Source organism: Pezoporus occidentalis, unplaced genomic scaffold, assembly GCF_034315485.1.
Source record: "Pezoporus occidentalis ecotype Australia unplaced genomic scaffold, CSIRO_AGI_Poc_V1 ctg118, whole genome shotgun sequence".
NCBI lineage: Eukaryota > Metazoa > Chordata > Aves > Psittaciformes > Psittacidae > Pezoporus > Pezoporus occidentalis.
This window is the reverse complement of record NW_026912972.1, coordinates 4,530,554-4,543,894: the sequence shown is the minus strand read 5'-3', so window position 1 is coordinate 4,543,894 and position 13,341 is coordinate 4,530,554. Positions and strand designations below refer to the sequence as shown.

General features: G+C 42.1%; 1 long non-coding RNA gene across 1 annotated transcript; it reads right to left on the bottom strand.

Moving 5' to 3' along the window:
• Positions 1-257: 257 nt before the first annotated feature.
• LOC134155792 (uncharacterized) lies at positions 258-13,178 on the bottom strand. The gene is made up of 3 exons (XR_009961729.1): positions 13,073-13,178; positions 11,389-11,516; positions 258-564 (listed from the first exon to the last, which is right to left on the bottom strand). It is a non-coding gene; the product is annotated as an uncharacterized LOC134155792 (long non-coding RNA).
• Positions 13,179-13,341: the final 163 nt, after the last annotated feature.

Here is a 13,341-nt window from a genome sequence, read left to right as displayed (position 1 = left end):
TTACCTCTTGCTTGCTTGGTCTAAAACTTTTTGCCAGGGGAGGTTTTTGGGCTGAAGAAGAGCCCACACTCTCCCTAATTCTGGTTTTGTGAGAGGCACCTGTGACCCTGCTTTCCATAAGGTTCACTTGCTGAGAAGTAGCTGATGTTTGACAAAATACAATCACATGGCCTTTGCCATGCCAAAATTGGCTTACAGTGCCCAAACACAAGTAAGCATATGTAGGGGTAGGTTTTCTTACTGGAAAACATAAAGTGGCCAGAAATATTATAGTGTCTTTGTGTAAGGGCTGTTTTTTAGGAACTGCCCATGCTCGGCAATGTGAACCTCAATTTGGTTGTGGGTTAAAATACACAGAGAAAAAATGACCTGGAGCACCCTGGTATTAGCGACTGTGGCCTTGATTTCATTTGTTAAATACGGTGGATGTTGGAAACTGGATTAGAATAAGGCAAATACTATTATTCCTTTGTTATTCTCCCTGTGTTTTCCTTTCACATAGCTTTTGCTGGAGATATTGTTTCTGTCCTCTCTTCAGTCCATTGCCATGCCAGCAGCTATGGACTGAAAGCGAGAATAAAGATTGCAGAAGGCCAAAACTCTTCATCAATTTTTTTAAAACAGAAAATTTGAATTTTAACTAAAATAAAATTGTAGTGAAATAATTTCCATTCACCATGTTGGTTTTGGGTTTTTTTGCCTGAGAAAACGGAAGACTCCAAATCCAGAACTATGTTTCCAAAAGCAGAAAATTTAAATTTAGGGTGGACATTTTTCAAGTTGACTGGCAGATATGAAAATGTAAGGGGAAGAAAATGCCCAACAATTTGGGGGTTTGTTGAAAAACTTTCCATCAAATTGCACATTCTGATATCTGCTGAGGTAAATTGTAAAGGACAGTCTTCAAGTAAAATATACTTGCATAGCTATTTTTTTTCCTGTTTTCATACTCTGAAATAATGATCTTGACAAATTTGGAATCATGGAATGGTTTGAGTTGGAAGGGACCTTAAAGCTCATCCAGTTCCAGTGGACACGTTCCACTAGAGCAGGTTGCTCCAAGCCCCCTCCAACCTGGCCTTGAACACTGCCAGGGATGGGGCAGCCACAGCTTCTCTGGGCACCCTGTGCAAGTGCCTCAGTTTCTCCTAAATTCTCTCTTTCTTCTATTTTTTCAGTGTTAGTATGCATGCTGTAGGTTGTGGCCCAAAAGGCCTAATGTGATATAGAGAACAACCTGATGGAAATTTTATTCTTCATCTTGTAGGTTTCCATGTAGGTATATCACAGGTGGGCTTTATTCCCCCTCCTTTGTTTTAGTGAAAATGGGGAACGACATTGTGAAAAGGGAAGCTTTAAAAAGAATGTGTGATATGGAAGTGTGAGTGCATAAATTATCAGAGCCAGCTTTGGAAATGTGCATTTGCAAGTGTTACGATCAGACACGTTTCCCAAAGCAAACTGTAGTAGTTGTAAGATAAATGGCGCCCCAGAGGAAAGCAATAAACAGTACAGCCACACGCTTTACTATGCCTTCATCTCTGTACTTCCATTATGTATGAAAGGGTAGAAAGCAAGCTACAATTCCAGAAAACCCTTTGATCAGTGTATTTATTTTTCAAGTAACTTTAAAACAATATGAAAATAAAAACCCAAACCAGAAGAATCATTAAAAGGCTGGAAAGTGGCTGTGGATTTTAAATATGCATGAAGGGCAAAAGATTGGGATGAGTACACAATTTCCCTTGAAGCCTTACCCTGATACCCATGATACTGCAAAAAATTATTAGATCACTAGAAACCAACTCTTTTTCTGCACCGTATGTTGCCCTTTCTCTGTCCTTGCTTCTTGCATATGTGGATTATAACATCTTTGAACCTTTGTGTTCTGTGATGGTCATGGGAGACTCTTTCAGAAAATATTAAGTAGTGTTACTATTAATGTGTGTGTGTGGAGTAATTTAGATTGGAAGGAGCACCTCTGGAGCTCATTTAATTCAACCTCCTCATTTAAATAGAAAGAAGATGGGAACATGAGTACTAAGATACTGGCACAGTGAAGAGGTCTCACCAGGATGCAGTAGGGTGGATGTGATGTCTGGTTTGAAACAGTCAATCATTAATAAGATCAGGGTTGTACATAAGCACCATATCCTTAATGTGGTCTTGCAAAGCAGAGACACCCTGCTTTAACTCGCATCCAAACAGGACAGGTCTTTCAGGACGATGACCTGACAGCATAAAACAGAACAGGGATGCTGTGTTCAAACATGTCCATGAAATTGGATGATCAAAATGAGTCCTGTGCCTCTGCAAACATGCAGCCTCTTCTTGTGCCACCATGCTGAGAACTGGAGCAAATTATCCTTCTTTGCAGACCTTGAATAAGCAAATACTCAGGAGGGTGATGGGGTGGGTCCTTTATCAGCAATTGCCTTGAAAAATGAAATTTGAAAATTAAACAACATCTGTATAAGCAATTTTCTCCCCCAGGAATACCACTGTGTAGAGGCAAATCTAATCTGAATAAGGAAAAGAATATTCAAACCGAAGTCAGCAGAGAAAGCACATCATTTCTGTGGACATGAACTGAGGTGGAAACTTACCCATATTCTCACATTCCCATGATTATCTAAGGCATAGCCTGAAAATCCCAGGACTCTTTGTTGAACCTCTTCTTTCCCCTCCCTTTTTAACATAAAATGCATTTCACTGACAAATCCTTCTGATGTAATGGATTTTTACATGCCTGAAATCATGGCTAAGCTTTAAGCAAGGAAAATCAATAAATGCATGTATATAGCAGTTTAGGATTATTTCAGTAGCGTTATCACTGCACAAGGAAAGCAGGGGAGACATATCTGCTGCTTCAGTTCAGCATTGAGAGTGACCCCTTGCTGAAGAGGAAGCTCAGGGAGTGGTCACCCCTCAGTAAGGCAAAAGTGCGTCCCCTCCGTCCTACCATTAGCCACTGCATCTGGGAAATGGTGACATCTGCAGATGCATGGGCTTCATATTCTCCACATAACCACCTCATCCTCTGGCCATGAGACTGCACATTGTAGTTTGGGAGAGACTGTAATTCAGTCAAGACTAGAAAGTGAGATGGAAGAAGGAGGCTGCTCTCATGTGGCCTTCAACTCATGAATTAACCAGCTATTAAACATCATCAAATAATCTTGTAACTTCATCAAGTTCTGCTAAAGCAATGCATGATGATGTTTTGCTCACCTGGAGAAGTTAAATAAAAGGAGGACTGTATATCATAAAAGTATAGGATGATTTGGGTTGGAAGAGACCCCCAAAAGTCATCTAGTCCACACCCCCTGCAATAAGCAGGAACTTTTTCAACTAGATCAGGTTTGCCCAGAACCACATCCAGCCTGGACTTGAATGTCTCCAGGGAAGGGGCATCTACAGTGAAGTCATATTATTCATTTCTGTGAGGGGTCTCAAAAAAATAATTATTTAAACTACTAGATTAGCTTGCCTGTTCTTGAAAACTCTTGTGAGACAACCTGAATGTACGAGTGTTCAGACAGGGAGAGCCCAGTTTACCCTGGTTTCCTTTTTCCTTTACGGCTGAGCCAGCTTAGGCAGTAGCACAGGCAAGGAGAATGTGCATGGATGAAGCTGTTCACTGTTAGGAAACGTTCTTCCCTGTTTAACAACAGAAGTTACTCTATACTGTCTGGAAACTGCGATAAGAAACAGGACAGTGCTTTAGAGACACCATGCTTTAAATTTTGAATAATGTACTACTGGGATGTTTCAAATAGCTGAAGTGCAAACTGATCACACAGGTGTAAAAGGGCACACTGGTTACATAAAATATAATAATGTACCCTTCAGCACAGTGACATGTTCCATGTAGAATATAATGTACTATTTGAAATCAGTAACACATAAGAGAGTGGAGGAGAGTTTCAAAGACCAGACTGGAGAAAGGAATAATACCACAGAGTAGCACATGATGATATATGACATCTGGAGGAGGCTAAGGAATTAGATTGAATGTCAGGGAAGATTGAAGTTCTCCATGAGGAGATAAATATAATCCAAACCAAAGATATTCGGTCGGTAGGAGCTACTTACAAGGCAATCATGTTGGAAGTACCTAAGTGGATAGCAAATCAGATACGAGCATGCAGTGAGATTGAAAAATAAATGTATAAATGCCAGTTAAATTCTGGCCTGTGCTGTGACAGGGCGGCAGAAAGGGACACTCCTTCATACAACACACAGGCAAAGTAGGAAATATTATCTTTGGGAGCCTAAATAAAGCTCCAGCAATTGGAGGTGAGTGTGAAAAGGAACAAGGATACCACAGAGAAATTTGGGATACAGAGGAGACAGACCGCCACTGGAGCAGAATTGAGTTAAGTGTGGCTGAGTGGCAACCAGCACATGGATGGCTGCTTGCAAATAGCTGTTGCAGGGAAGTGTGGTGGACCGTGGGCACAGCAAGCCTGAGACTGAGCAAATGAAATGTCTTCTTGAATTTCAGGGAAAAAATGGGTCAGTAAAGCTGGTCCATCTTCCTACAGAAAGGGGTAGGAGCACTGTCACTTGCCATGTAAAAGGAGTTTATACAACTGATTCCCTAGGAGTGAAAGGGAGCTTGTGTGTTACACCATGCATCATCCCACTTCATGGCAGTGGGCTTTTGGGGCTACCACTGACAAAGCTGCGGTCATGAGCTGTAAGGAAGAAGGGCTGAGATGGGCTAGAAGGTTGATCCACTTCTCGTTTTCTCCTGCTCTGCTCTGAAGCAGGATTGCTCGATAGCTCAAAACGTTTCAAGTACTGGGGGTGGCCAGTGGGTGTCAGTTTTGCTCTATGAAGCAGCTGATGGAGTTTCCCTTATCTAAAGTAAGAAACTATCTCTTAAAGGAGGCAGTGGAAAAAAAGCATTCCCGTGGAGAAATATGAGGTCAGCCCCACAGTTTGGCATTTTGGTTTCTTCATAGCTCTGTCTGAGCAGCCACAGACGGTAATTCTTAGAGAAGTCGTCATCTTGGTTTCTCCTCTTTCAGTAACTCTGATTTTAGAGTAAGGACAACTAAGTGACAGTTTTCAACAGAGCCTTTTTGTCTTACAAAAGAAGAAGCCACCATCTACAGGCAGCTAGACACTTTAAAGGCTCATATGTGCAAATGTGCAAAAGTCTTGCATGAGCTATCTACGATAACCTCTCTGAGGGTCATGGTTTTGTTGTCAGTCAATGAAGACAACTCAATATAGTGTAGAAATCACTTAAAAGATCAAGTCAATGCAAAAGACCTATTTGGACACAATTTCTATGGAAAACATCTTCACATTTTAAGGATCGTTTTCAAGAGCTATTTTTAACTACAGAGCCAAATGTAAAATTATACCCTTGTTGAATTAAAACCCATCCCAACAAAGCCAAACCAGCAGCAAGCCACTACAAAAAAAATGTTTGCCTTTCTAATGCAATGAGTAAGCTGAGACCTGGTACTTCTGTAGGGCTTCATACGAAACATTTGCATGAGGAAAGTTTTGTGATGAAAAGAACACCCTTTAACGGTGTACAGACACAATAAACCAGCAAAAGCAATTTGCAGAAGAATTTTTAATTAAAGGATGAAGAAAATATCTGCAAAGGTTTTTCTATTTGTGTCCTCATTCATAATGCTGTAAAATTGGAATCTTTATTTTTACTTTTGTACATCTTAGATGGGGCCTTTTCAGCTGAAGTCAGTAGGAGGATTTCTAGTCATATCAGTTGTATAAGCTCAGGCTTGTGCAGTGAAGAAAAGATACCTGATAAAATGACATCTTCTTTAGCCATCATTCCACCACCTAAAATCTTAATTAGAAGAATCCCTCATGTTGCTAATAAACAGAGAGTAACATTTGTTCTTCCAGACCTCAGAAAAAAATGAGAGTATATTGGCATAGCTGGGAGTACAAGATTGTCTTTTAATACAGAGACCAAATGATGTCTTCATTGATTTAAATTCCCAAAGGAGAACTGAAAAATAGAAACACCGCCCTCTTAAAAATAAACAAACAGGAAAAAGGAGGCATTTTCAAACCACAAGAATGAAGTTATGCTTTCTTTGCTTGCACAGTTATGTGTGGGTAATGTCTGGATGTAGAGAAATGTTATTCCTTTCCTGGAGTAAAATAAGAATAATAAATAAAACTTTGAAAATGAAGAAATTCTCTGCCACTAACCAAATCTGTCTCCTAAAAAAAAAGGTGTGGAGCACTCCATCAGCTCTGCTGCTGGAGCAAGACAGAGGAATGCTTCGCAATAAGAATTAACATGCAGCTTTAAAAGGCTGTGGTCAAACACTGTTTCATGTAAAACTGAGAAGAGTGTAACAAGATGCTAATGTTTTATTTTTACGATCTAAATTGTTGCTTGTGGTTAATCAAAGTTAACCTGGCTCCACTTCAAAACTGATTATGTAGCCAGTTAATTTAAGGTGACTGTATTTATATAATCAAACTCCAGGACACTTGTATGGTGACACTTCGCTTATGGGCACAAAAGAGGCATAGAGCCCCCCTATTCTTTAAATTTCTCTCTCCTGCACAGTCACAGGGCCTCCATCACAGCTGTATCCAAGTCCCTGCCCCTCCTGTTGAAGTGTTCCTCTTTTTTAAAACATTTGTCAGAGAAGAAATACTATCAGCTTTATTGTCTATGTGAAGAACAGAAGTATGAACAGGGATATTCATCCCCTGTAAGTAACTCTTTTAGCCAACTGATTTCTCCAGCCTCCCTGTGTAGTCACTGTAGAAAGGAATGCTCTTCTGGAGAGTGACTACCAGCGGAAATTTAATTTTGGTGCTTGGAATTGCAATTGGGAAGCATTAGTCTTTTCCATGGACTCCAGAAACAGCCAAGGAATAGGAAGCTGAACTAGATGCCTGTAGCAGAGTACCCCATGTAAATGGCAAGGGGAAATGAGTATCCTTTTCCAAAGCAAGGCATTGAAAGTGAGTCATCCACAATACGGATTTAGGCTTAGTCCCTAGGCTGTCCCTCACCTCTGAGATGACATTGTCAGCCTTTGGTTCAGCTGTGCCACTTCTGGACAGAGAGGGCCAGGCGTTTTTGTTTTCTCAGGCGCTTTTATGTTCTGACTTCATTAACCATGAGACTCTGATGTTATACCATTTCTGCAATGATCAAAAGACTGGTTTGAATGGCAGTTTCTCACTGTAGGTGTGGTACTGTCCAGTGAACTGCTCGCTCTGAGTCCATGCATTGTGCTGAGTAGCACAGAGGGGACTAACTAATCCCTGCCCTACTCCCCTGGCCTGGGACAGCTGGGCCTGTCTTCTGGATCAGGTTTTTTTGCAGAGCCACATGCCTGCAGGAGCTGTCAGCCTGAAAGATTCATCACCTATTTAGTCCCTGACAACCACTTCAACTAGTTTTCAACCCAGCACCACAGGTTTTTCCTAGCTCCCTCTAAGCACTAGCATGATGCTGGAAAAGCAGTGAAGGAAGAGGAACAAGGGCTAAAGAGGGTAAAGTACACATCAGTAAGTTCATGTTCACAGTTTGTAGCTATGCACGCTGAACAGAGGTGATGGTGGTTTTGGACACATGGTAAGTGAGGAGTGTAATGAAGAAACAGAACATCCTTCAGGTGTTTTGAAAAAAGGCCCTGGTAACCTGAGAGAAATCATACAACCAGTCAGATAGAATCAGGGAAAACAGCCTTTTTAACTTCCAGGGAGATATGTACGCTCCTGAAAGGTAAGGCAAGATGTGAGTTTAAAACAAGCCAGTTACTCCCCTTGTGCAAAGCATCACTCTTCTGCAAAGGAGAAGTGGGATGCCTAACAGTTCCTGCTGAGCAAGGGAGTCAGTTAGACAATCTAATTTCATGTTAAGGTCAGCTGTCTGTTTCCTTGTTTGAAAACTCCTATCCATAGTTATTCAGAGTTGAAGCTGGTTTAGCAGTGCAAGGACCCTGAAAGCACCAAAAGACCTTAACGACCCTGATCAGCCTCAGCTAGGGCCTGCACACACACTCCCACCATTGGCCAAGTAGCCCATTTAAGATCAGCCCTATGATGGCTCTAGCTTTGGGACATGCTGGTCTTCTGCTTGGCAGAAATTGTGCCTCTTTCTAGCCATGGACCTTGCTGATTCTGACCTGTAGATTGACTTATTGGCTTGGCATCCAACCTGCCTCATTGCTGCAGACTTGCATGAGTGTCAGGGTTCTTGGTGAGACCTGGCTCTCATCTCTGGCCTGCCCTACTCCCTTCCTGGGGGTTGTGGGAACCTCACCTAGGTGGCGAGGTTCCTGCCATGCTAGCCTGGGTCACCTCTGTGGCCCCTAGCCTCCAGGGAGCCACAGGCTCATGCTGTGCACTTACAGGTAGGTTGGATTCAAATAGAAAATGTCCTTATTCCTCAGTTAATTGCCAAGCTTCAGAAAGCAGTAGTGAGAACTCTTTGCAAGCTCAGAAATAAATGTATAGGGTGGCCTTATCTATTCTATATTTCACCCAGGATGAGGACTCTGAATATAGCTGTAGTGTATCAGGTTGAACCCAGAAGGGAAGTGTCAAAAGCCTTACAAGACCTGCTCCCACGATGTTTGCAGCCCAATTTGGCAGAAGACTTCAGTATGGTAGAAGCCCCTTCAAACCCAAATGGCAGCTTTTGACATTTTAAGATTCAATCATCATGTTATCCCTGCATAGGGAAATGGAAGAATTCCACTCCCACCAAATATTCAGATGTTCAGTGGTACTTTGCAATATTCAACATAACTGACACCTCTAATTTTACTAAATAAAATAAACAACTGCCTATCTGCCTAAATGCCTCTAGCAGCTCTAGCAATTTAAATAGATCCAGCACACTTTTTCATCAGCTGCTTCATGAACTTCATAATACTCTGTTGTCCTCTGTTTGGTATTGGTTGTATGTAATTCTGTTGGTATTTGTGATTTTCAGACATAAGCAAAGCAAGAGTTAATTCTCATTTTTGTTGAAGTACTAAGCAGGAAGCTAGGTCACACATAAATCCTCATTGTGCTAGGTGCTGTACAAGCAAAGAATAAAAATGATCCCAGGCTCAAGGCTTCTCTGTTAGTAGCTTGTGTCATAGTTAAATTTTGTTAGAACACTTCAGAATTGCCCTTCCTCATAAATGCTATATCCATATACATTTATATCTCCATAATAGAGGATAAAACCTGTACGCTTTTACTGTTGATAATAAAACAGGAAATATAATACTATTTTCCAAGTAACTTGGATATAGCAATTGGAATACATGGGGGTAAAGGAAAGGATCTTTGTTTCTTGTATACTTCTGGGTTACGTACACATGAAGTTCGCCACAGAATAAGGAAGAAGTATTTGTTGTGAAGCGTCTCACACAGAGCACACTGAATTCAGGTGGAGCGTACAGAGCAGGAGCTGGTGCCCTTTTAAGAATCAAATATTTTGATGAATGAAGCTCTACCAGTAAAGATAAGAGAATACAGCAAACCATGTGATAGATTAGCAGAATGTTTTACAAAGTCCCCTACAAAGCATCCGCTGCTCTTGAAAAGCCTAACCAGCGCAAGTGAGAAACTATTCACAAATTTAGTATTCAGATTACATACTCTGCCTTTTCAACTGCTCTCTGTACAATGAATGCCTGTACAACTACAGTAACAGACACAGATCTACAGTTTCTGTGGCCTTTGAGCTATTATGAGTATTGTGCCTCTCCATAAATTACATCTGCATGTCCTGAAAATACCAACTGTTTTAATAGGAATTAATCTATAGGCTTTTATCTCAGTGAAATACAAGGGATACAGTATGTTGTGTCCCTGTTAAAATGAATAAAGTATGCTCTGAAGATATTCAAGGATGTTCATTATTTTCTTTATGGGTCTCTTTAAGGATGCATATAAGCATAAAACAGTCCTTTATTGTAGCAAAGAGGAGGAGATGGAATAATGAACAGATTAGTGCTTATATGCTTTTTAGATTGTCCAATGCACAGTTAAGTGAACAAAGGTCTGCTTTTGTCCTCTTCAAAGTGTATTGGGATTTGATCCAGTTTGCCTCCTTCTGCGGGTAGAAAAGAGAGGGTTCAGTCTAAAGGCAAGAAAGCAGATGCAGGGGTCTGCTGCTCTGTGGTGTTCATAGCTGTCCAAGGGACAGTGTGTGTTAAGATATGCCTTTTTGAATTTGCTAAGTATAAATAGATCTGGAGCTTATGCTGTGAGGAGCTACTATTTATGTGAGTACATAATACAAGCTTTTCAGGAGTGAACTCCTAGAATACCTTACCTTATACAAGTATTTAAAAAAGGCGAAAAATATCATTTAAACCAGAATTTACACATCTGCATTATGGTTGTTTTGAATAATAATTCTCACACACATGCATATATAGGGGGTTAAAACTTTTAAATGATTTGCTGAAAAGAGGCTGAGCCCATCACTAACCTATCGAATCATGTTACTGACAAACAATGAGGAACTGAGTTCCCCTCCCAGGGTCCTTGTGAGACAGGACAGCTCTATTATCTCCAGCAGGCAAGGGTAGAACTGAGGTGCAAGGGGACTAAGCAAATACCTGGAGGGACATACGGGTCTTGAGTAGGTGACTGTTGGCATCACTTGTAATTTCCAAGGTAGCTGGCCTTGTGTCCCAGAGTAGGCAGAGCTGTGCAAATGTTCCTTATGTCTTGTTGATGAAAATAGGAGGAAAAGGGGCTGCCCACCAGGCTCACAGCAGCTCCAAAAGCTTCTCTTTTGGAACTATGCTGAAGTGACTTCTAATGTGGCAGAAGTCCATGGCAAAGCTGATAGTTGTTCTTGAAGCATTGCTCAGCAGAAGAAAAAGTCTCATTGCATTATTTACCACATTTTAGAAATGGAGAATTGAAATGCAGAGAAATAATGACTTGGCTGAAATTACATGGAGGACCCTGATGGTCTCTTGATCCCAAGCCAACACTTGGTCCTCAAGATCATCACAGTTGCTTTGCTGAGAATCATCTAGGGGCAGGTGTGTGGTTGACATAAACCACTGTGGAGCTCTTGCTGCAGCCCCAAAGCTGAGTTTTGTATTGGTTTCAATGGATTCACCCTTGTGCTGCTGTAGTGAAGATGCACTCATCTCTGCAGCCCTTGGAGTTGACAAGCTGATTTCTAAAGGCAACCCCTTTCACTTTATTCCCTGTCTCTTACTTTTCCTTTAGTCACTCCTTGTTTTCACAGCATCATTTGTTTTTTGAAAGCTTATGGAGCAGCAGAATTAAAAAAATCAGAAGCATTTACTGAAGAGCATGGGTCTGGGGTTTCCCATCAGCTTCCATGGCTCAAACAGGTTCCAGCAGCTTTGTGAGGAAAGCTGTTAGCTATTAAATTATTACCTGTAAGGAGAGCCAGCTGGAAGCTTTCAGTTTTCAACATTTTGATGAAAAGCACCATAAAAATCTTGACAACGAGGCTTGTAGCATTTCAATGACATCTTTTGCATTTTCTCCTGCTTTTCAGTGGTCTGTGAAAGTGATCAAAGGCTTCAAAATGCTGCTGAGACCCACATCTTAGGAATTTTGACCACCCAATATGAAGAATGGGGGGGGGGGGAGGAGGCAGAAGGCAAAACCTGAAGTGTGTGCTGTTGAGTGAATTTGGACAGCTTTTGGGAAGTCACTTTCCATCTGGAGGAGAATGTCCGTAAGGAGAGTTATTCCGGCGTAAACTGTTATGGTATAATTACACAGCTATAGTTATGCCAGTCTATTTTCTGATGTAGGCAAGCCAAGTCTAGTTGTTGAGATGTAGGTGTGGGAAACAAGAAGTGTGCTTTCTAGGCTCAGCTTTGAGTGCTCTTTGTTGCCTTGGGCCAGTCCCCTAACCTTTCTGCCTTCTTTCTATGCAAAATGAGAAGAGTTAAATTAACCCACTTCACAGATGTGGTGTAATGACTAATTGGCTAAAATTTGTAGTGCTGGGGAGAGAGCTGTCTATTAACTTGAGTGTTTTTGGCTTTCTGAGTAATTTAATGTATTTTTGAAAGAGTTTGTCTCCCTCTCTCAGGATAGGGCTGCTCTGCCACTACGAAGGAGAATGTCATTTGATGTGAAGAGTTTGAGCTAATAAACCCTGGGTTTTACTTTACTCCTCTAACAACAGTATTGTGCTCACGTATAGCTGAAGCGAGAGTTAAGGCTGCAGTTAAGATTTTGCTTGAGAGCAAAAATTACAGGGGCTTTGCAGACTCTGGATACGCAAAGAATGTAGGCATGAAGTGATGAAGGTACGTGTGTCAGTACGTGCCTGAAACTCACTTTGTGGCAGTGAAAATAAGGGATAATTCCCTGTTATTCCTGTTGGCTGCTCTGCTGTGTGAAAAGGCTCAAGGGTGTTATGGACAGCCTGAATTCAGATGCTTCCTAGTGTTTGTGCGCTTAAGTTTATGAATTTTAAGTTAATAACACCTGTGTATATAATGCATGACAAACACATCTACAGGATGTTCTTCCCTGTGAGGGTGCTGAGGCGCTGGCACAGGGTGTCCAGAGAAGCTGCGGCTGCCCCATCCCTGGCAGTGTTCAAGGCCAGGTTGGACGCAGGGGCTTGGAGCAACCTGCTCTAGTGGAAGGTGTCCCTGCCCGTGGCAGGGGTTGGAACTGGATGAGCTTTAAGGTCCCTTCCAACACAAACCATTCTGGGATTCTTAATGGATTGTTAACTCTGGTGCCTAAAAATGTCATCACTACAGTCACCAGCACCCAACAGTTCAGGTTTGGTGAAGAGACACTTGAAGAAAGGATGATGCTGTTGCACTTGATCTAAGGCCTGTTCTGTATTCATCATCAGCACCAAAGACGTTCCAGTGGGCTTGGGTCAGACCGTGACGTGGGGTAGTGGCACTGGGGGGTGTTACTTCAGCCTCAGCCGTGAGGTAAAGCAGGGTTTTCCTCAAGAGAACATGCTGGTTTTCCCCCTTTCCACACCGTACTGAATTATCAGGAGGGGGAAATACGTGGAAAGGCTTTTATTTTAACCGGGCTTTCTCTGTAAGCATAAGACTTACAGAATGGAAATTACCTCATATTTACTTTGAATGTTCATTAGATAACGGCAGCTCTCAAAGCTTCCCGCCCCCCCCCCCCCCCCCACCGGGGAGGCTCCCCACCGTAGGGGTAATTGGCGCCAAGCCAACGCCGGCGTGAGAGCGCCGGGCCGCGCTGAGGGGTTAAAAATAGAAGTGCTGAATCATGACTCCGCCGGCAACTTCACCCGCCCGGCGGCAGCGGCTGCCGCTGCTGAGGGAAGGGAGGAGGAGGAGCAGGAGCGGGCATGGCAGGGTCCAGGGG